At 38.9% G+C, this 23628-nt stretch overlaps 1 protein-coding gene across 1 annotated transcript in view; it reads right to left on the bottom strand.

Annotated features, from left to right (window-relative positions):
- wscd1a (WSC domain containing 1a) overlaps positions 1 to 11145 on the bottom strand; it is a gene marked incomplete at its 3' end in the record, with an annotated part of 35489 nt that extends 24344 nt beyond the window's left edge. The window contains exon 1 of the mRNA XM_079823110.1: positions 10849 to 11145. The remainder of the gene's footprint in view (positions 1 to 10848) is intronic.
- Positions 11146 to 23628: the final 12483 nt, after the last annotated feature.

The raw sequence follows: 23628 nt of genomic DNA, 5'->3' as shown, positions 1-23628 counted from the left end.
GTTGTTCCAAAATATAAAAGCCTATAAATAATTATAAAATCATGTCAACTTTTATAAATACAAAGATTTAAATGCGTCTTGATCTGATGCATTCTTTTGAAATGAAAACAATTTAAATCAATGGAGTACCCTGCGTGTCGAAAAATTGCGTTAAAGGATTACCCTGTGCGTTAAAAAATGACGCCGAGGGGTCCTGACCAAGTGTTTATAACGTGTTTCGCGAAAACAGGCTTCAAAGAGCACGTTTTTTGAAAACGATATGGATTTATCATCTCTGTGTAAATTACAAAAACACGAATTTGTGAAAATGGTGACGTCATGCGTATACATGTTCAGTATATAAGTACGTAGTGTTTCTTTACAAAGTGACATCGCCAACTACTGGCCTACAGCATTTTTAGCCGTTCTTGCGGATCCGTGTGAACAGGGACGTTTTGGGAAAACCCAAAGGAAATACTTTTCCATTTTTAGTCCATCATTGCTGTGTAAACATACCCTTAGAATCTGAACTGCACGCTAAAAAATGTGGCACTCATGGCATGAGATGCTAAAAAAACAACTTTTAAACTATTACATTTCTTCCCCACAGCAAATATTGATATGGACCCAATGCAAATCATTTTAATTTATGCAATCAGTTCCATTACTATTTTTAATTGATTGACATCCCCTAGATGAGCTATTGAATATATAAATATATACAGTACATATTGAAAGAAACAGGTACGTAGAGCTTGTGTTTTGCCTTAGGGCAAATTTCATGTTTTTGTATAGGCTCTTAGTGGGAATTTAATGTCAAAGCCTATTGACATTAATTATTATTTCTGTTCCTCTTTCATCTCTGTCGAAAGTAATCAAATACGTATTACAATTTCTAACATTAGGCATAATGAAATCAAGGTACTACAATTATCTACAGCCAGTATTAGGTGCAACTAGATACTAATTTAATTACTGTAATTTAATAAATTTTCACTTGAAAAAGTAAAGTAAGGGATTACTCTTATTTTCTCTGTAATTTAATTACAGTTACTTCTGATGTAATTGAACTAAATACTGTAGAACAATTATATACAGTACAATAGTGGAATTAACATCAAAATGTAAGGTCTAACTTTAAAATGCATGTATTCACTGAGCATCAGCTATCAGTAATGTACCATATAATGAACCCTAAAACAAACCCAAAAAAGCAGCAAAGCTAAAAAATAAATAAATAAAATAAATATTGTTTGGTAATTTACTCTCAAAAAGTAATGAATTACTAGTTACTAATTACATCTTCAATAGTGTAATTAGATTACTGTAATAATTAATTTCTCCAAAAAGTATTTAATTACTTATTACTTTCTAAATCCTTTATCAACCTTGACTAGTTAAAGGAACACGCCGACTTTAGCTTTTCACCGTATCCCCCAGAGTTAGATAAGTCCATACATTCCATTTTCATTTCCGTGCGTGCCATATGAAAAGTTTGCAATGATGAAAATAGGCTAACTTCCGTCAACATAACCAACGTGACAACTGGGGACTATTTTCAGGCTCTGCGTAATGTCATTGCGCCGCTGCACCCATGGTACGGCAGCAAAGTTCAACAAAGCAGGAATGAGAGAATAGTTCCTAGCCATATCGGTCTAAAAAATCACAACTTTTCATTTTCCGTCGGTCTTAGTACACGATGTAACTATACACATCACAACATGTAAATAGAAAAATGTTGCCGTTATTTTGTCACGTATTGAGAAGTAGGCTAGCTGGAGCCATTTACCTCCAGTCTTTGTGCTAAGCTAGGCTAGTGGTGGATGCGTCAGACAGAGTTATGGCACGGAGATGAAAATGGTATGTATGGACCTGGGGGATACGGTGAATAAGCTAAAGTCCCAAAAAGTCAGCGTGTTCCTTTAAGTAATTCAAGGATAGACATGAACAAAGTATTACAAATGTCAGAAGGATACATTAAAAATACCTGTTCTATGAAATCATCTCAAACAGGTGATATGCATTCACTGTTTTGAAGTGAAGGCATGAATCCTACTCAAGGATTTTTCACTATTCAGTTGAAAATCACCTTTAAAAAAATGAACCTGCAATGAGGCCACGGTATGTTTATGAGAGATGAGTTTCTCAACATATTGGTATACCGGAGCATTTGGCAGTAGTCCCAAGTTTTTTTTTGTTTTTTTTTGTGTGAATATTATTCAATTTAAATAACTGTAATTAATGGAGCCAAAGGGAGGCGGCTCGATTAATTATAAGGATGGTCCGTTAATGAATGTTATAGCAGTGAGATGCGTGGGACACATAATTCATCTTATTTTATCTTTCCTTTTTGCCCCGTTGTGTGCTTTCTGGTAAATGGTATTGCACTTCACACAGAAACAAATGCATTTATGAATAATAATGCAGAGCCAAGGTCATTTCCATTTCCGTTCAGAGAAGTCTGACGACTCTACGGCACATATCAGAGGGCATTACGTTCGAAATCAAATGTTATTCGCCTTTATTTATTAGACTATTTTGCTGTTGCTCTAGTGGCATATGCCTCAAAACTCTTGAGCTGTAATAGCACTGGTCTGAGTCTTCATTGCTGTCGGTGGACAGCGGCGAGCGGGTGCTGTATGTCCAGACTGGTGCACTCATTTGTCTTCATCTGCTTTCTCAGCGTGTTATCATCTCACTTACAGCAGGGCAGCCACACTTCCATCTCAGAGGCTGATAGGACTGACCCTGGAGCTCAGATACTGCTCAGGAAAGCTCTCTTTTCTCTCATTTAAGCATCTCTGGCCAGCTGGCTGTTATGTGCTTCTCTTTAGTATCTTTGAATGACGCATTTCAGTAAAAAATGTTTAAGCGAAGAAGGTTTCCACAGTCATAATCTTTCTTCTAAAGAGTGTCACAGTGGGGCGGCAGACATATGACAGGTGGCCCGCTGTTCCCCTGGCCCGCAGTGACCTCAATCTGTCCTCCTTTAATATATATTCAAGGCCAAATCCAAGAAACGAGGGGAAAAGAAACATTTTATATTACACTTATAATGTAAAGAACTGTAAAAAAGTGATAACTTGCAATTGTTACTGTAAGGAGCTATTTCTACCTGATATCGCCTTTACATGTAGTTTGGCTACTGTAACCTAATGTATTTAGGTTGATTCAGTGATGTTAAATAATATTTTGCCTTGTTTAATTTGACATTTAATTTAGATGTTACCACATGAAGCACATTTTTAGATCACGTTTTACTCTATACTGCAGTGCGAATGAAATCTCAAAATTAGTTAGTAATGTATGAGGGGCCGTATAGGCCATAATTATTGAAAAGCCTCTAGTGCCACAAACAGTGAAATGAACACATAACTGAAAAGCCTCTCACAAACACTAGTGAAACACATTGAACAACATCATGGAAATTCATTCATATGCATAACTGAAAAACCTCTTACAAACAAGAGTGAAATTAAAAACATTGATCAACCTTAGTGAAATGTATTCATACACATTACTGAAATTAGAAAAGATTTCAGTAGTTGATGAGAGCTAATTTCACTTTAAAAAGGAAGCTGTATCCGCACTTCCGTTTATTTGGCGCGTGTTTTTAAAAACTCTTTTAGGCAATGGCGGTTAGTCGTTGTTTAGGAAGACAAACATACCTAAAGTTTATGGGAAGCCATTCACATCTAAAGTGGGACGAAACGGAGCGATTACAGAGTTCGCGCAGAGCTGATTGGTGCGGCTCAACATCACAGGGATTATCCTACTTATTTGCTAGCACGTAGCGCCACCGAACAGACAGCGCAGCGCAAACTAATCTCACCAGCGCGACGCTGACCACATTATGCTTATTATTTCTCATTAGATATTAGTACATGAAAATTCTTCATTGCCTGTCAAACATGTGATGTCGAGTTGGTAGCGCGGCTTGGTCCGTTGAGACGATGACATGTCAGCGCTGCGCCGCAAGCTCTGTGCCCGCGCGTTTCGTCCCACTTTGTTGTGAATGGCTTCCTATACAACTTGACTAACCGCCGTTGCCTAAAATAGTTTGTGAGACACGCGCCAAATTAAAAGGAAGTGCGGACACAGCTTCCTTTTCAAGTGAAATAAGCATTTCAGTTATGCATATGAATGAATTTCACTAAGGTCGATCAACGTTTTTCATTTCACTAGTGTTTGTAAGATTTCAGTTATGCATATGAATGAATTTCACTAATGTTGATCAATGTTTTTCGTTTCACTAGTGTTTGTAAGAGGTTTTTCAGTTATGAGTGTGAAAGAATTTGACTAAGGTTGATAAATGTGTTCGTTTCACGAGTGTTTGTAAGAGGCTTTTCAACAATTATGGCCTATACGGCCCCTCATAGTAATGTGTGCTTCATATATTCTGTAATATGTTCTGGGAAATAATCTTGCTCAGCATCACACATCAGGGTTGAATCATCTAATCAAAGAGATTTAAAGACACATTTCCAACAGTTCGCTGATTGGCAGTCTGTCAGCGAATTTAAAATAATGTATGCAAAGATCCCAAGAGGAATCATGATGACTAATTAAGAGTTCACTTATCAAAATTGCACTTGATTTAGCATAGTATTAGTTTAAAGGAAAGGAAAATAAACCAAAAATGATACACCATGCTATTCAGTTGAGTGTATTTCATATCAAATGATTATACTGCCTATATTTTGGCGAAGGTGTCCATCTGATTTGAAACGCAAAGCTTAAATGACTAAAAACATGATGTAATATTTAATCCAAATCCTCTGAAGAAAGAGGAACCTCCAGCTGTGAGCTGAACTGCAGGTGATTGTCAATCACTTTATTTGCTGCCTACTCAAACTATTGATCATCCACTGCAGGGATTGATTTCACTGCAGTGTCCAAGAGCTCCACAAAAACTGAACTGTTATTTGTTGTTAATTTGGTCCGATTTTGCTTTTGATCCAACTGAGCTTTTGGTTAAAACACACAAAGCCTGTTGCAAAGTAAGTCACACACATTGTGTATTACTCATTATTTTTGATACGTTTCAAACATGTTCCATTTCACTGGTTCACGTCCAGTATTTACTAGACACTTACAGCGGCAAGAGAGCAAAGGAGATAAATTAGACAATGCATTCAAATTTTGTTTGGGATAGTCTGTCTTTGATTATTTATGCTTTGTGTTGCTTGAGGCACATTTACATTTGGAGATTTATAGCTCAGCCATAAACAAGGCACTATAACTAAAATTCGCTCAATAAATGCTGGCTGAAAAGATGGCGACTGCTGGCCCCTGGACACCGGTTTATTGACCACTAAACTACAACGGATGCGTGCACGAAGCGGTGTAGTCGAAGTACTGACACTGGAGCACTTTAACACCCACAGACCACAGACAAGTAAGTGTGATCATTCTGTGGCCTCTTCTGGGAGATAAAGCAAGTCCTGGCAAACCGCATCACACATGCATATATGGTAGACCTCGCTGACACAAACTGACAAGACTGCAGCATTATTTCCATGTATTTTGCAGGAACTCATCACCGTCAACTGCAGAGGATGACACTGCATTCCAAGAAACATAGCCCTCTCTTTCTCGACTATAACGTCTTCATTTTTTTCAGCTGCTGGAGTAAGTAAATGTAGTGGTTTCTCATCACGAATGGACTGTGAAATCTTTCATCTGTGCAGACTCTGGTTCCTGGTTCTGTACAATGAAATTTAACAAGCTGCATTATCACTATCCTTTCCCCACTTTTGGAAGTTCCCAAACCAACAGTAAAGGAAATATATAAGCCCTTAAACAAAAAATGTATCGTGACCTCTCTTTAATCTCTGATGATATGTATTTTTATAATCGCGGGAATTAAGAATCTTTTTCTATCATTTTGCTAGCAAAGATGGAGTGGGTGATGAAGAAAACTGTCGCGTCACAGAAATGTTTTACCTAAAACGTAAGCCCGTGGATATCACACATGCAATCTGCAAACTTTGCATGAGAGTTATGCCAGTGAAGAAGTCTCAAACCACAGACAATTATTTCCTCAGAGTGAAAGCAAAAACTGACCAAGCTTTTAGCATCTGTCGCTGCTTTAACGACGCATTCTCTCAGAGATGACGACGAGATAAACATAAGCTGGCGGAATATTAACTCTCTTTTTTTTTTGGCTTAGTAATAATAAAAAATGAAAAGAAGTGGGAGAGCAGAGAGAGTGGGAGAAAGAGAGTATGTTTATTTATTCATTTGTATGTGCTTTCAGTACATGATAAAATTTAATTTTGTGGCAAAAAAAAAACATGGAAATAATTTGTTGTTTGTATCCTATTGTTTACTTCATTTCTTTGCTTGGTGAGTATCGCTGTGGGGTTTGGTTATATTGCTGTTGTTGGCTGTAAAACTGAAATCATTTGGCGAAGTGATATGGAACTGTAATGCGGTCAAGTCCTGCCTGGAACTACTTTAGCCGTGCGTTTCCCTGAAAATAATTGCACACCTTAGAAAGTTCGCCAACCAATCAGATTCAAGATTCAGATTCATTCAACAGTCCTGTAGTATAAAATCAGGGCTCGACATTAACGCTTGTCCGCTTGTCCGGGACAAGTGGATTTTTTGAAGGGGCAAGTGAAAAAAATGTTTACTTGCCCGACGGACAAGTATCCTGAGTAAAATGTCAAAACAAAAAATAACTAGGGAATCACCAAAGTGCAATAATGATTCTGCATTCAGTTAGCGTAAGTGGCGATCAATAGTGGATAATAATATAAAACGAACTGACAAGGTTGTGCTGTTGAGGCTCACGCAGCCTCTCTAGGACGAAAACAAATGAGCGCCGCTCATACAAAGAAACTCAGTTAACATACACGGTTAAAATTGTGTAGTTTTTATATTTATAACATATGATACAGTTAAGCAACATCACACTAACAAGAGTGTTGTTTTCCTGAATACCATCACGACAGAAAATGATTTCATACGCCAGTTCCATAAACAATTAATTAACATGAAGTCACTTGCATTTTAGATGCAATATGGACTGTTTTTGTTCTATTTCAGCAGCGAAAATAGTTCCAAACAAATATCACAGCAGAACCGTAACGCATCTCACAGCAACAGCGTGTTACTGAATGATTCAGCGTTTTAATGAATCGGTTGAATCAAACATTCAATGACCTATTCGTAAACGACCGCCACTGAATTGACTCAATGACTCGCTCATTAAGACGGGCACATGCTGCCACCTACTGGTGGTTTAGTTTCATCTTTCCAACATTTCTTATTTGTATATTCAAAAATATTTAAAATAATCTCATAACATTATTTAATGCAGTTGTAATTTTTCAGTGTAAATGATTTAATTTGATTGGTAACAGCCTATAGTGTCTTATTCTAATTTAATTTATAGATCAAATTTAAGAATATAAAAGGAAAGCTGAAGCATATGCTATATTTAATAAGATTATGGAAAAACGCCCTTTATAAAAAGGTAAAAATATAACAAATATGCATATTTAAATATGTCAAAGCTGATTGAACACTGGTGAGAATATTGCTTCAGAATAGATTATATTTACAAAACATTTTTGTTACATTTTTTACTCGGACAAGTGAATCACAGAAGGACAAGCGTGTGAACAGGCTTAATGTCGAGCCCTGATAAAATAATAATAATTGAATACATTAATAGAAAACAAGGTAATTATCGTCTTGATATCATCAAAGGCATCAGCCATCGGCGATATCTCTCACTCTAGTTGATACACGATGCTATCGTCTATCGTCACAACCCTATTAACTGGTGCAATTTATGTTTTAAAAAGACATTTACATGCACTTTTATTCATGGGGGATCATGGCATCCCCAAATACTCTGCACAGAACGAACACCAGAGCCAAAGCCCCACAGGGAGTCTGACTAGGTGTGTGAGCCGGCAACATCATCCGTCTGCTCGTACGAGGCCATGGAGGAAAGCCTCGTCAATACTCATGCCGCTGAGGGTATGCTGAGTTTGGCCGTTGCAGTTTAGTATGAAGATTTGCAAGAAAATAATTCCCTGAATCTCCCATCCCCACTGGTCCAGTCCAGCTCCAAGTTACCTGCGTCTCAGCCTATCCCACCCAGCTCTAAGTCTCCTGTGTCTCCAGAGATCTCACCCAGCCTCCCTCTCCCGCCTCCAAAGCCCGCCAGTCTGTCAGCCTCGCCTCCACTGTTTACCTTTAGCTCTTCAGCTCCTCCTCTGACTCCACCCTACTGTGTGAATTTGCCTCAGAACTTCCGGTCACCAGCCCTGGCCTTGGCAAGAGAATCCCCTGGATCCGCCTCCAGCCGGAGAGTCCATTACTCCACCTCGGCTCGTTGACCAGTCGATTCCACCTGGGACCATCGTCCTTACGGCTCCACCGGGCTCCCTTGCCTGGCTCCCCCTTGGTCAGACGTTGCTCTGCCTGCACCATGGACTTCCTGGCCTTCAGCTGTGCTTCACCCCTTTGGCTCTGTTGGCCTCTTCCTTCCCTCCGGCTTCACCTTGGTCCTCAGTCCCACCAGCTCCACCTCAGTCTTCTGGCACCCTGGCTCAACCTTGGACGCTAGTCGGTGCGGCTCCGCATGCTCGGTCTCTGTCAGTCCTCCCCCTGGTTTAGTTATCCAAGTCTCCACCATAGCTCCTCCAACCCTCGACTCTGCTATGGGCTTTTGATCATCGCTGTACTCTGGGTCCCCATCTGGCCCCATCCTGCTCTCCTCCCTTGCTCCTCCCACCATCATCACCACCATCCCCCCCTTCCTCCTCAGTTGGACTATTATGGCACGTGTATGTTCTGTTTTGGTTTTGTTTTTACTGTGTTTTCTGAGCTCGTTTTTCCTGAGTTCCCAGTCATCGTTAATTTCCTTGGTTGTTAATTAGTTTCTGAACCTGTTTTGTTTTACCTTGATTAGTCTCCTTGTGTATTTAAGCCCTCAGTTCATTGTTCAGTGTCATCTTTATAGTTAAGTGGTTATGTGTTTTCTCCCCGTTATCTTCAATCATCATGCAATTCATTACAGCCACACTTTTGCGTGACAAGATGATGAAGAAGAGTGTTATAATATCACATATCCAGATGCATCGTGTAGGAAAACACACTTTTCGTATTTTAAAAAAGGATTCAAGAGTAGATCAAGGTAGACGCAAATAAATTATGATATCAGGTTATTTTTTGTGATTTTCCCTAGTTTTAATTATATAAAAAGAGCAGTAAATAATGTAGACAAACGTTTTAAAATCAAAGCTGTGCAGGGTTTAACTGGTTTCCAAACCTCCTGCTAGTTATTTTACAGCCCAAAATCAAAATTAAAACATGGTTCAATGACTTTCCAAAATATGCCAATAAATATTAATGGCCATGGCAAAAACAGTCAGTTCAATCTATTTAGAATGCTTTGGTCAGTTTTGTGAGACCACAGGAGACGGAAGGGAAATAAGACTGTCCCTTGCAAACAGTGCTAGAAAAAAGGCCAGAAAAAAAAAAATCCAGAAGCATAATCAACCCCCCTCCGTGCATGCATTCATTATTTAGAATAGGTTTTAGCGAGGCTGGAGAACACTGCAGTCGCCAGCGGTTGGTCAAACCATGGGAAATCAAAAGGGGAAAATACAGCCCAATCAAAAATAAATATAAGGATATTTATTTGAATTGAGACCTGGTTCAAGGCTGAATAATCACTTTATCTGACTGCTTCAGTTAGCTTAAAGTAAGTCTCGCTGTAATTATTATTCAGAGACTTGACCTTGTAGCCGGAGATGCAATCACAAGCTAAAAACAAACCCCTTTGAGCACTTTTTTCCGAAACATGTAAAGGTCTGCCATTACTTTCATAGCATATGCAGCTACTGGAAATATATATTCATAATTGAGGCACAAGTTAACAATTTTTTTGGGGAGCAGGGAGAAAAATTAACAAAAGGGACACTATGATATACAGTAAAAGCACACTGATGCAATGCAATCATGAAGGGTTATGTATTCATACATAATTCTATGGCAGATGCCTCTCTAGAGATGAGGGGGTTTGCCCCATAGGCGGTAAATGTATGCTGCTGAAAGGTCAACCATGACAAAATGATCTTGATTGAGCCTGTGAGACATGAATGCTGAAGACCGACTCATTTACAGTCAGTCTGGATATATTCCTTTTTCATGACCATAAAGAACCGATATAATGATGAAGGATGAGGGAAGGAAACACTAATGAAATCTATGGCATCTGGGCACACTCAAAAGACACATGTTAGTGCGGTTCATCAGATAATTCAGCTCTTATGGACAAATCCTATCACTGGGCACATCATATCTATACACAGAACTCCATAGGACCTAGTGTATAACAGTTATGTGTTGTAGCACAAAGCAAACACATGCTTATCAATGGGCAATAAGAAAAATATTGCTAAATATATATAAATTGATCCATGGTCCCTGGTTCTATATTTGTATAAGCTGTTGTTCACTTCTGAGAGGTTGGTTTTAACCAATTACACTAAAACAACCATTGCTTTGAATCTAAAACACTATTTCTACTTTGTCGACTATAAAGGAGTAGTAGCTACAGAATGCATACACATAGGCACAATATTCATGAATTTGAGCACAAATCCTCAAAGCAGAAACGGCGAGATCAGTCACATCAGCCATAAACACTTGTTTGCATTCATTTTCACAAAACTGCCCATGACTTGAATATATATGGTGTATAAAAGTGATGGCTTATAATTTACACAAACTTTGGAATGCATTTAGTCTAAAGCAATACAACATGTTGGACTAGAAAAATACTTTTGTTGGGATAAAATCTTTTTTTGCTTTCTTTTTTAAAAGCCCACGAAATTCTCTTACCTTCATCAACTACCCCTCGGCAGTGAAGAATAAAAATCTTGAAGCATATTAAATGTATTTCAGCGATTTCCTTGGTTTGAATGTCTCTTCATGAACACGGGCATCTCTTTCATCTCTGAGGCGAGCCGCATCTCGCTTTCTCACTCTGTTTTGCTATTTTGCTCCACTTGATGTGTGTCACTAATCCTCTTGCATTTTCTTATTTTGCATAGCTGTGAAACCACTATAACAGCGATAATCCTTATCTAAATCCGTTGCCGTGTCCCCTTCCCTTTGCAGTCCCACGTTTCTCTGTGTGAACGCACGTAAGAGACCAGCTGTTTTTAAGTCGGACAGTACTGCCCGTGTGCGCATGCGTCAAAGAAAAGAGCGAGCACCAGACCACACCAGGAGGAGAGACTTGGGACCAGAGCATCAGCAGCACTTTCAAGGAATCCGTTACTCAAGAAAACGTACATGTAGAGGCAGACCGTAAATTGTGTAACACAGGGTGAGTTGTAACATCACTAGTTGAACCAATTAGAAATGAGCTACGGGGTGACATCACTATCATACATGAGCACCACCTTCCTGAGGTGACAGTAGATGTGTTATGCAAAACACTGAAACATTAACAGAACATTAAAAACAATTTTAAAGGTAATTTCACATTGGGCATATGTTTGATTTGTGATGATCGGAAGCAGCATGTTTTTATTTTTGTCTTTAAACGATAGATGGCACAAAATCTCGTCTCACCGCATTTAATGAAACTCTTCTTAATTTTGTCATTTAATCTGATAATCTATATTTGTGAGATTTAGTGAGACAAAACAGTTTTATCATGTGTATGCATATGTTCAATGCCAAAGGTTTTTGTTAATTAGTGTTATTATTGTAATTCATGGGTTTATTTGATCAGTAATTCTATTTCTGTTCATTTCACTTATTCATAACACATTCGCTGATGCATCATCATTCTGCACATGCTAAACGTATATCTAGAGAAACATTTAAAGTAAGTTGTTCTTAAAGGGGGTCATTTCCCCATCATAAAAATAAATGTGAAATGATATGAATTCATACCCTACTGAAACATATACACAAGCTCAAAATCAAAGTTAGACCATTTCTGGCTAAAAAATTATACTATAAATATACTAAAATATATTATAAACACTGTTGGAAATGTAATAGGTTACAGATTACAAGTTACCCTATTTAAAATGTAATAAGTAGTTTAGCTATTTTAACTGATTACATTTGATTAATAATAATATTAATAATTCGTTACATTTATATAGTGCTTTTCTGGGTACTCAAAGAGATTACATTTAGATTATTCTCTGAATTTCTAAAGCTTTCAGTGGCAACGTGGATCGATGTAATTGGCAGACGTGGTGTGCTGTAAATTCAAACAAGAGAACCAATCAAAAGCATCAGAACAGCATCGTTTTACTAAACAGCCTTTAAATGGCAGGAGGCATTGTGCACATCAAAAACAGGCAAAGCAGCATATTAATATTATTCAACATATCCTAGCTTTTTACTGAAAATATTCAGAAATAACCCCCTTTGTTATCCGTTAACATTTTCATAAGTAACTGTAATTTAATTACACATTTTTCTCAGTAACTGTATGGATTAGTTACATTTATTTTATAATTAAATTACGTAACGGCGTTACATGTAACTCCCCAACACTGACTATAAATAATGATACTATTTCCTCACGGATTGAGAAAAGTCAGTATATAAAATAACATACATCATATTCTCCCATATGATCTTTCCTTCATACTTTATATCATCTTTTCTGATTTAGACATTAGCCCGTAATAACAAAGCACGGCCATAACATCCATAGACATTGTAGAGGAAAGTTAGTCCCCAACATTTCATTATACCCTTGTCTAACTGAGTTTTTTTTTCCTTTCAAAGTTAATGAGGCTTGAAATGTGATGCACTTATATATATATATATATATATATATATATATATATATATATATATATAATGAGAGGAAATTTGATTCTTTCCTTTTCATTCAGTTCATATCAGATAAAGTGTAGGTTGAATACTCGATCCATAATTATTAACATAAGTGTTGATAACACAATAAGCCCTCTCGTCAGATTTATGGTCTGTTGTTTGAGAGTGTAAGTCACTGTATGCTTCTGAAGAAAGTACCAACATATTTATCAGCTCTAAAAAACACTGCCGCCTGTGTAGTGCCTCTGTAATTTTCACAAGTGTACACAAATCCCCGCACACACACACACACACACACACACACACACACACACACACACACACACACACACACACACACACACACACACACACACACACACACACACACACACACACACACACACACACACACACACACACACACACACACACACACACACACACACACACACACACACACACACACACACACACACACACACACATAAATCCACACAGATGCAAAATAAATAAATAATGAATGAATAAATAAACAGTGGCTGAGAGAGGAAAGAAAAGAAATAAATCTGATGTTGTAAATTAATGATTATGGAAATCACAAATGTGTCTGTGCAACTCACAGATGCAGCACATACATTTACACTTATATAATGAAATAAACATATAAATAAATGGCAGCCAAAAAAGCAGAGTGCAGAAAGGCGAAACAACTGTTGGTATAACTTAATGACTGGATTTAGTTGCAAAGCACAAAATGGATGAGGGCCCGTTTACCGCAGATCTGAATACAGCAGCATTTAACATAAACATTTAGCATATTCTGAAATCCCAGCTCCCTCAACAACATTTAGATAGAAAGCAAGATCCGATGACTGCCCAGATGTCTAGCGGTTTACATTGGCAGCCTCTTTTGTCCCCTAGCACACATGCAAAGCCATTTGGAGGTCTTGAATTGAAGTCCCCTAAAATGAGAATGAAAGCACTGCATAGGTTTCTGGTGCTCGTGCGTCCTTCGTGCTGCGACAGTGCTTGACTGGGTGTGGGAAGATAAATTGTATGCAAATTGATTGTGACGCTGATGAATGCAGTCTAATGCAAGGATGGTGGAAAGGGTTGCCAAACAATGTTGAGTAGACTTTTTCTAACACCAGATATGTAAAGTGCGTTGTGGCCACTTGATTGCTAAATAGGTTTGTAAAGCGAACATTACAGCATTACAATGTCTCTGAAATCATTACTGCTGCCATTTGCATAGACTGCATTCATGTAAATTACACATGGGAAGATATATGACAGATGTACAATAACCAGAACGCAATTATTTTATTATGTTTGCGAGGATAATTGGAGAGAGCCTAGATACTTATTCTTCAACCAAAGTGGGCACCACTGCATTCATTGCCGTTAATTTAATTTTTCATAAATAATTCTTGTTTAAGACAAATGATCCTTGCCTCAAACATAAAAGTCGGTTTCACACCAAACAATAAGCATATTAGCATTCGGAGGCCTGTTTGTGATATCATTTACATTTTTATTAAGTTAAGATAAGCATTGCCATAAATCTCTTCATACCCATGATGCCTATCTCAACCCTTTTGTTTAGCACATCAAAATTTTATACACATCATCGCTGTTTCCCTGTGTAAGGAAATGTTCACTGGTATTCAGACTATAGGCTTTTTTGTTTTGTGTGTTCCTCGGGAAATAGACCAGCAATAGATGATATGCTTGTGGATTAATGGATTAATATGAATTAGAATGCTTACCCCCAAAAGAGACCACTGCAAGATAACGTGATTTTTCATATTTTAACAAAAGAGGCAAATTGGATAATCGCAAGTTACACAGGAGACGAAGATACTGACAACTGAACTAATTGGACTTTATTAACCTTCTTGTTAGTCGCTTTTGTCTGAACATGTCAGACTTCAAAATGTTGATGAGTGTATTTATATTTTTGGATATTTAATCATCAAATGGATGTGTCTGTGACAGCCAAACTCTTCCATCCTGTTTCCAAATGTATTGTGCTTTCTTCAGCCTCTTATATAGGTTCACGTCTGAACAAAAGGGACATTGTCCATGTGCAAATCAAAGCCAAACATTAGCACAGCCTTCTGATTATCAAGGTCTTTGCAAATCCATTTAGTTCTGCCATTTCCCTCAGTTCCAGTGCTGAACTAAAAGGAGAGTGAAGCATGATTACTGGCGCAGCTTCATTTTCATAATGTTCTCGTCAAACAACAACTCGAGCCACCAAGGTTTTTGTAAAATGCGCCTGTGCACATTCCATGTTTGAATACAATTGCAGGCAATATAAATCTTTATTTTAGTCATTTCTTCTGGTTCTTTTTCTTCCTCCTCATTTTATGCCGGGTTGCAATGAGCATAAAAGGGTGCAACCCCAAAATGTTTTGCCTCATGGCTTCTTATACTAAATTCTATCAGCCAATAATAATTGTTTAGATATCTTTTGTAGTTTATCTCCTATTTCTAGTGCATTCTCTTCCTGTTTTGGATATTGCTTCTGGATATTTTGATTATGAGAAATAATGCATTGTTTATTCCAGTGTCCCTGTCATATGTCTGTCTTGTCTTGTGTAAGCACATGTTTTGTATTTTGTCATTTCTGGTTATGTGCTTGTCATGTCTCCTGTCTATTGTCTAACCCCACCCTTCTTGTTACCTGATCATTGATTAATTTGTCCCACCTGTTCTCCATCATCACCTGCCTTGTTTGTTACCTATTTAGGCCCCGTCCACATGAAGCCAGAGCTTTCCCTATCCAATCTTATGAATAAATAATAATAATAATGAATGGGATCATGTAGCTTTGTCGCTGTGTTTCTCTGACTATGTGAACCGGGCTTAAGGCTTTTGAGTGACATGAGAGTAAGTAAATTGTGAACATTTTATTTTTTACCCTCAGAATTTGAAGGACTCGACAGTGTAGACCAATGATATGTTTGTTCTGAACTGAGAAAAATAGACTTTCGATGAAGCTGTATGATGTATGACTGAAAGAGAACGGCAACACTCAATTCCACTAGGGTTCGCCATGCATTGATGGCCAGTCTTCAGGACTCTGCTTCTGTCAGTCAGTGAACCCCTATCTTCATTCAACACCTTCCAATCACAATAGCCCTCAGAGGCAAAGAAAGAGCACAGTTCAAACAACACACCCAAATCTTTTATGAAATACTTCAGTCCCATCGGGCTTGATTTCAGAAAAGCTGTTTCAATGAACCGCTATGATGTATTCCACGAGGGAAAAAATGCACACATGAGAGAGACGAAACCAAGCTGCCATAGATATGATGCATGTATTCATCCAAACCTCTCACAGCCTTGGAGTGCAATTAATCTGGGATTAGGTGGGACAAAGCCCAGAGTAAAATCCCCTTCTCTCTTTAAGTGTCAGGACCCCATCATAACTGAAATTCCCAGCCCATGGCTTTGATAGGGAGGGTGTCATGTTTTAATAGCTTTTGGATGGTGGTTATTTACACAGGTGCTTTGACTGATGTGTGACAGGAAAGATGAGCAGAGGGAGTCTGTCTTATATTGATCTGGAACCTTGTATGACAGATCGTGGAAGAGAGGTGGCATACTTATGACTACATGTTTTCAACATTGTGTGGCGGTGAGTAGTATAGGTTGAGGTTTAATTTTAGGGTGAACTAACCCTTTAAGCCTGTTTTCGTGGTGCAGTGATATTATTGATTTATCTCCGCTGAGACAGTTATTGAACTGAACTGAATCTATACTGAACTGAATTGAGCCTAATAATTGAACTTGTTTAAAAACGGATGAACTTTGCAGAGCCCAGTGACGTCCCCAGCCAGCGACGAGTGTCCAGAGAGGGCTTCAGCCTGCGACCAGAGTCCAGAGTGGACTCCGCCTTCCGTCTCCAGTCCAGAGTGGACTCCGCCTTCCGTCTCCAGTCCAGAGTGGACTCCGCCTTCCGTCTCCAGTCCAGAGTGGACTCCGCCTTCCGTCTCCAGTCCAGAGTGGACTCCGCCTTCCGTCTCCAGTCCAGAGTGGACTCCGCCTTCCGTCTCCAGTCCAGAGTGGACTCCACCTCCCGTCCCGAGTCCAGAGAAGACTTCTTTCTCTGTCCAGAGTCCCGAGAAGATTTCTTCTTTCGTCCCGAGTCCAGAGAGGACTTCTTCTTCCGTCCCGAGTCCAGAGAGGACTTCTTCCCCCGTCCAGAGTCCAGTGAAGGCACCAGTACCACCAGAGTGTCTTGGACTCCCAGCCAGCCTCCCTCTCTCACCTCCTCCCATCTACACCTTATCCTCACCTCCGCCACTTCCTGTCGACCCATCAGCTCACCCTCAGTCCACCATCGGAGAGGTGTGTTCGTCGTGGGTCCGCCAGTCGTCGGATACATCATGGCAGGTGGATCCAAGTTTTCCACCTCCGCCCTCAGAGACCAAGATCCCACCTCAGCCCGTTGAGCCACCAGCGCTACCCTGGCTCTCACCTCCCTCAGCACCACCGTGGCCCATCAGCCCACCAGCAACAACGGTCTCTCTCACCCCTCCTATGTTGCCTTGGTCGCATTGTCTGGCCCAGCCGGATCTTCAGTCTCATCATGGCTCATTGGCTCTACAGCGACACCCTGGCCTCCACCGACACTTGCTCCGCCTTTGTCACTCGGGCCCCTGAAACCATCTGTCCTTTCTCCTCCATTGTCCCTCCCTCCTTCAGCTCCGCCCTGGTTCCTCCTGCCTCCTCCTTGGTTCCTCCCTCCATCAGCTCCGCCCTGGTCCCTCCTGTGTCTTCTGCTAGCCCCTCACCTGCACATCGTCCTTATCCAAAGCCTCCTAAGGTCCCCCGTTACGGGGTCGCGCCTTGTTGGAGGGGGCGTAATGTCACAGCCACATTCTGTTTTGTTCATGGACTTTCAATATTTTTTCATTTGTCACATGGTTATTTGTTCTGTTTCCAGCCACTCATCAGTTCCCATGGTTACCATTGTTAGTCTAGTTCTGTTCAGCTGTGTCTTGTTCATTATCTCGTTTCCGTTTGCTATATAGTTCTACCCTTTCTCTCAGTCCTTGTCCGATCTCCATAGTGTAACGTGTGTACCTGCCTGTTCCTGTGATTAAACTCCATTTTGAACTTCCGTCATCTTCCTACCTGCACACAGCCTTGACACCCGGAGAAGGGGAACGAGACACTGTGTCTTAGATTGACGCTATGGGAACATTAGTGTGACTGGTGTCTGAAGCATGTGTGAACATGTGTGAATCTCCCTCACAGGCTATTGTAGCCCTAAAGGAAGAGCTCTAAGGAATAGAATGGCTCAGCTGTGATAGCCTTTTTCTACTTGATTCCCTCTTATACAAAGGCTGCTGTACAAGAATGGCAAATATTCTTAGATGCAAAATATTCTTGACAATACATCAAGACAATAAGGGAAGAGCACTCACACCCTGCTTGCATTCTTCCCAGAATCCAGGCAGATTCCCAACACTTTATTAAGAAAAATAACACAGAGGACCACTTATTTAGTGCATCTGGTTGTTAGGTTCCTAACATAAATGGGGTTTAAAAAGTGGAGCAAGGGACCCTTCTTTAATACCCAAGACAGTTGCAGAGGGAACTGTGAGAGGGAAGATAAAAAGAGTTGATACAGTGTATCATGGGCACCCTCTTATACTTCTGGGCGCGCCGTTAATGATGTAACGGACTGTCTCCAGCCAATGAAGACACCGGTCACACTGATGTCATTGCCCATAGCATCAATCCAAGATGCAGTGTTGCGTTCCACTTCGAAAAAATCCAAAAAAGATAGATAGAAAGAAAAAAATATTCAAAGTTTGCACTATCCAAATGTGTAAATTTGATTAGGCCCAAAACATTAAAGCTACACTGTGTGATATTTTCCCCCATCTAGTGGTGAAAAGGTATATGACCATCCAGTGAATTTTAGTTTCTGTTCCTCTCAATTCCGATTTCGTTTCAACTCCTACGGTGGCCGATTTAGTCCAAGATTAACATGGCTTCCAGTTCGACCTCGTCCACATTCGACACGGTGCCTGTGGGATATTCTGTGCGCAGTGGGATGGTTGGAACTCAACTGGCCTAATTATTCGGCTAGAAAGAACTGCAGCTAATCCAGAGTGAACTTTGATGATAGTAATGTTTATTCAGTCATCCAATTGCAAGGCATAAAGGTTTGCGTGGATATGTACATAAATGTGGATTCTGTGAGAGAACAAATAAGGATGGTAGATATACATGATAATGACATGACAGAAGATACACAGTTAAGAACTGTATAACTATACTTATAAGTTACATTTGTATAATGTAACCGTAAACCAGAGCTTATTGTACCATATATAGGCGCTAAATGCAGCTGCAGCTGGAGCGGAGCTGCTGCTGCTGCTGCTGCTGCTAACAAGTGGTGTCCGGTTACAAAAGTGTGTGCGCCGCTTTAACGTTAGCACTGCAGTGCGCTCTGTATAACAATTGTTAATATGCCGATCTGACCTGATACATATTTCCATCAACATACATTACAAGCAAATATTTTATAAAAACGAATAAACATTGTTGATAACAAAATAACTGAATGATTATTCAAATAGGTGAGCATTACGCTATTGGATGTTGACACAAAAATACTTCTGAGGTGACATCAACTGAATTACGCGATGACACACTCTGAAACACATCTACAATGACAATAACTATTATTACTTACAGAGTTATTAACGCACAGAAATACCACACAAGGAAAAACAGACTTTTGAGGAATAAACAAGCCAGGAAAACTCCGTATAACTCTGTTACTGGACGCTGCTGAGATGAAAACTCTCTGCACATGCACCAGACAAGTCTGAACAAGTTGACGCGCACATGCGTGAGGCAGAGAATTTTGTACAGTGCCATCGAGTATTAAAACCGGTTAAAAACGCGAAAGGCGAAGCTTGAATTTACGGGTATGTGCCTCTTTGGCTAATGTACTTTCAAGATGGAGGGGCAACATGGCGACCACCGTTAGATCCCATTACCTTATGTATTTTCAATGGCATATTATAAACTTACGAGAATACTTTATTACTTGAAAGAAGTAAATATACATTAATGAGCACATATATTTTTGAAAGAACTAAGTGTTTTTAGCTAAGAATAGACTAAAAAAGTTACACAGTGTAGCTTTAAGAAGCTAATCTGTGTAGAACAATTGCCTTCGCCGTTAGTTTTCTGTCTTTCTCTTTCAGGTTAACTGTATGTTGTTGATAGATTTCTGTGACATTTATATTTTATTTATATCATGCAGGTTATCGTGCAAGTATATTTCTTATGCTAGAATATTTGATGTGCATCTTATTAAATTCTAATTCTGATTATTTAAGTGCATTGCTGTTTAACTTGCATAATGATATTGCAATTTATTTACTTTTTTTAATTGTATCCAAATTCTATGTATATTACATTATATATTTACTTCTTTTGTGAACTCTCTTCCAGTGTAGTTCATGCAGCAGTGAAGTGTATATCCGGCTTTAGCGCGGCTTTTGAAATCAGTCAATGACTGTAAATTGTTCTAATGATGTGCTCGCCATGCACCCTCCCTCAGGTGCTTCTCCAGTCTCACTCCTCACATCCGTTCTGACGGCCCTGTTTTTCCCCCTCTCCTCCTCATTCTCTTCCTCTCATCTCCTCCTGTGTGCTCTTCAGTGTCAGCGGAGTGTGGGCTAACAGTGAAACAAGGCTTTTGATGTACAAAGAGCTATGTTTTCCGCTACAATAAAGATGGAGGAATACACCCACTCTTTTACGCACAAACATCAAACACACATCAGCAGATATAGAATAAGAGAGCGGTGCGCGTGAGACTGACAGCTCCAGATCAGAAGTGGGAGGTGTCAGAAAACATGGCCATATTTCTCTAGCCTGTATCATCTGCGTGGACATCATTTCTTCAATTGATGCCAGAATAGCTTTGAACTTCATAGAAGCAATTGTTGAATGACAGATGATTGGCCCCTAGTATTATAATGTGCATTGTCTTGCTGTTCAATGTTAGCACTTTATGCATGACTGATATGGCCATTATTCATTTCATAAGTGGGGCAATAAATGCTTGATTCGTTTAACAAAGCAGTACTTATAAAATGTTCATTCTGATTTGTGAAATTGTTTTCAATGTGTTTTTTTTAATGTTTATTTTACATTTGTTGAAACAATCTGTTTAAGTAGCCCGTACTCATTAGAATTTGTATAGGTATTCAAACATCACATTTACTCAAACATTTATTAAACATAATATATGCTGAAATGTACAATATGGACATATTGACAGTATTTAAAACACTACTTATATAATGCACAACTTTTGAAGTGTAAAAATTATTATATATTGATATGTTTGAGCCCCTAACACCACCCCTATCCTAAACCTAACCACTTCTTAACCATGTGCAGTTACAATATTTTGAGTTAAAATATATCAATATACTGTATAGATCATTTTAAAGGAAATAAGACATGTTTATGACCATTTTATGGTAAATTTGTAAAAAAATTTAGCCGCAGCTCTGAAAACAAAAAAAAACTTAAATGATGCATTTTAACATTTTAAAGCTTGGGCTTGAGGAAACATGCAATCTTTGGAAATGAGTTTAATGGAACTGCAGAACAAATCACCCAGAACAAAATGATAATTATAAGGCAAAAGGTCATGGCTTTCATTGATTAAATACAATTATAAAATGGATATTTCCTGTCCTTGTTAAACGTAAATGTTTTTTTTCTGGTACTGTATGTTCATTGAGTTATTCTGTATAATGACACTTCTTAGGCAAACTCGTGTTGTGCAGCAAGCATGGTTTAAAGCGCATGAGAACAATTTCTAGTCTCTGTTTTTATTTGTGCTACATCAGATGAGACATTACATCTAGGAAGTAGCATTCTCTTGCAGTTTACTGTCGCTGTCGGGACTATTTTTATAGCAGAATAATGGAATTTACTCCATTTCACATAGTGCCAAACAACACCCTTCAGACGTGACTATTCACGATACAGCATACCTTATTGTTTACTTAAAGGTAGGGTAGGTAATTTTCAGAGAGGCTAGCAATAGCGAGCGAGCTAGTTTCCATCTCTAAATTACGGTAGTTATGTCGTGCCGTGAACGCAGCATAAGCTCATTGTTTTGGTTTAGGAGGAACCATGGCTGCTGTCTTGGTTGCAGTGCTTGGTGACTGACGTCTGTCTAACTCTGAGAACACGGAGATATAGAAATGCATATGCTGACAGGCTGGAAGGACATGGTATGATTGGACGAACATTTTATGGTCCTACACCTTCCACAGACGAGATATTTAGACCGATTAATTTAGTGATTGCTATCTAGACATTAAACCAGCATAACAAAAAATGTTTCTGGCACAAATCGCCTGCCCTGTTTTTAAATCAATGTTTTAAATTCATAAAATGAATATCATATTAACCTATAAGGATTCATAAACATATGTCTCTACCTCTAAATGTTATGTTTTAGATGCTGTCAGGTCTACGTTTCAGGGTCTATGCAAGCATAAATGCGTTTTTAAACCGGTTCCCGAACAATCTCCCGGTCTGCCAATAATTAGACAAATAAGTAGTCCTATCCAAAACATAATGAATGAATAATATAAATATTTTATAGAATATATTTCAATTGTAGCATATCTGAAACGCTTCCAATTCTCATCCAATATGCCTCCCCTCTCTCACTCGTTTTATTTGCTCCGGAGTCCGGATGAATATTGTCGGTGTTACAGGGCTTGTATACCTAATATACCAGCTGCCAAGTTATGAGATAATTAAAAAAATATCTAAATGGCAGTTTTCCCCCATGGTATCGATGTCAAAATTGTGGCCATTGCTGAGTGGCTAGTAACTTTGGAAAACCACTAGCCACAGTGGTTGGTGATCAAAAAAGTTTATGTCAACCTTATAAATATGAGATTGGTTACCTGTGCTTTGGCACGGAAATATCGAATGATTTCTCCTGGAATACAGACAGAGACATGTCTTCCTTACTGTGAACCCCAGAGCTGAAAATAGCCTGTGTGATGGGCCGATGACACCAGGTCTGGACGATGAGCGTAATTGACAGAATTCTAGTGTGATTACTGCTGAAACTGCGACTAATGAATGCTAAGCACCACTTGTTCCACCCTCCTCTGAGCGCCCAGAGAGGCTTCCTGTCCTCCGGTCATTGACATGTTACGCAGGGAAGCATCTCTTCTTAATTCCCAGTGTTGTGTGGTCTGTTTTTGAACTGTATCTGAACCATCAAAACAATTGTTCTCAACGTTGTCAGTGGGCTGCAATTTAATCTTAAAAATGCCACGCCCTTTTGAAAATACCAAGGTTAAAACATTTTGTTCTCAAAAGACCAGGCAAATAAAAATTAATTTACATAGATTCCTTCCTTATTTTTTTATTTACCTTTTTCAGTTTTAGTCATTCTGATTAATCACACCAAAACCAATTGATCCATAATCTGAATTACAAAAATAATGACTCTCAAAACAGTGTTGTTAAAAATATTTTTGTAAATTGAAATAAAGCGGAGATAAAATGAAAAATAAAAAAGGTGCCTTGACTAACTTAAAAAAGACTAAAAAAGACTAAAAACAATTACTAAAACTGAAATAAAAATAAATTAAAGCTAAATAGAAATATTAAAAATAAAAATGACAAAAGCACATGACTTTAAATTAGGGATGCACCGAATATTCGGCCACCGAAAATTTTCGGCCGAAAATGGCCCAAAAGTGCATTTTCGGTTTTCGGCCGAAAGACTTTTATCAC

The sequence above is a fragment of the Gobio gobio genome (assembly GCF_949357685.1).
Source record: "Gobio gobio genome assembly, chromosome: 8".
Taxonomy (NCBI): Eukaryota; Metazoa; Chordata; class Actinopteri; order Cypriniformes; family Gobionidae; genus Gobio; species Gobio gobio.
The sequence above is the reverse complement of the archived record's forward strand: the minus strand, read 5'-3'. Positions and strand labels throughout refer to the sequence as shown.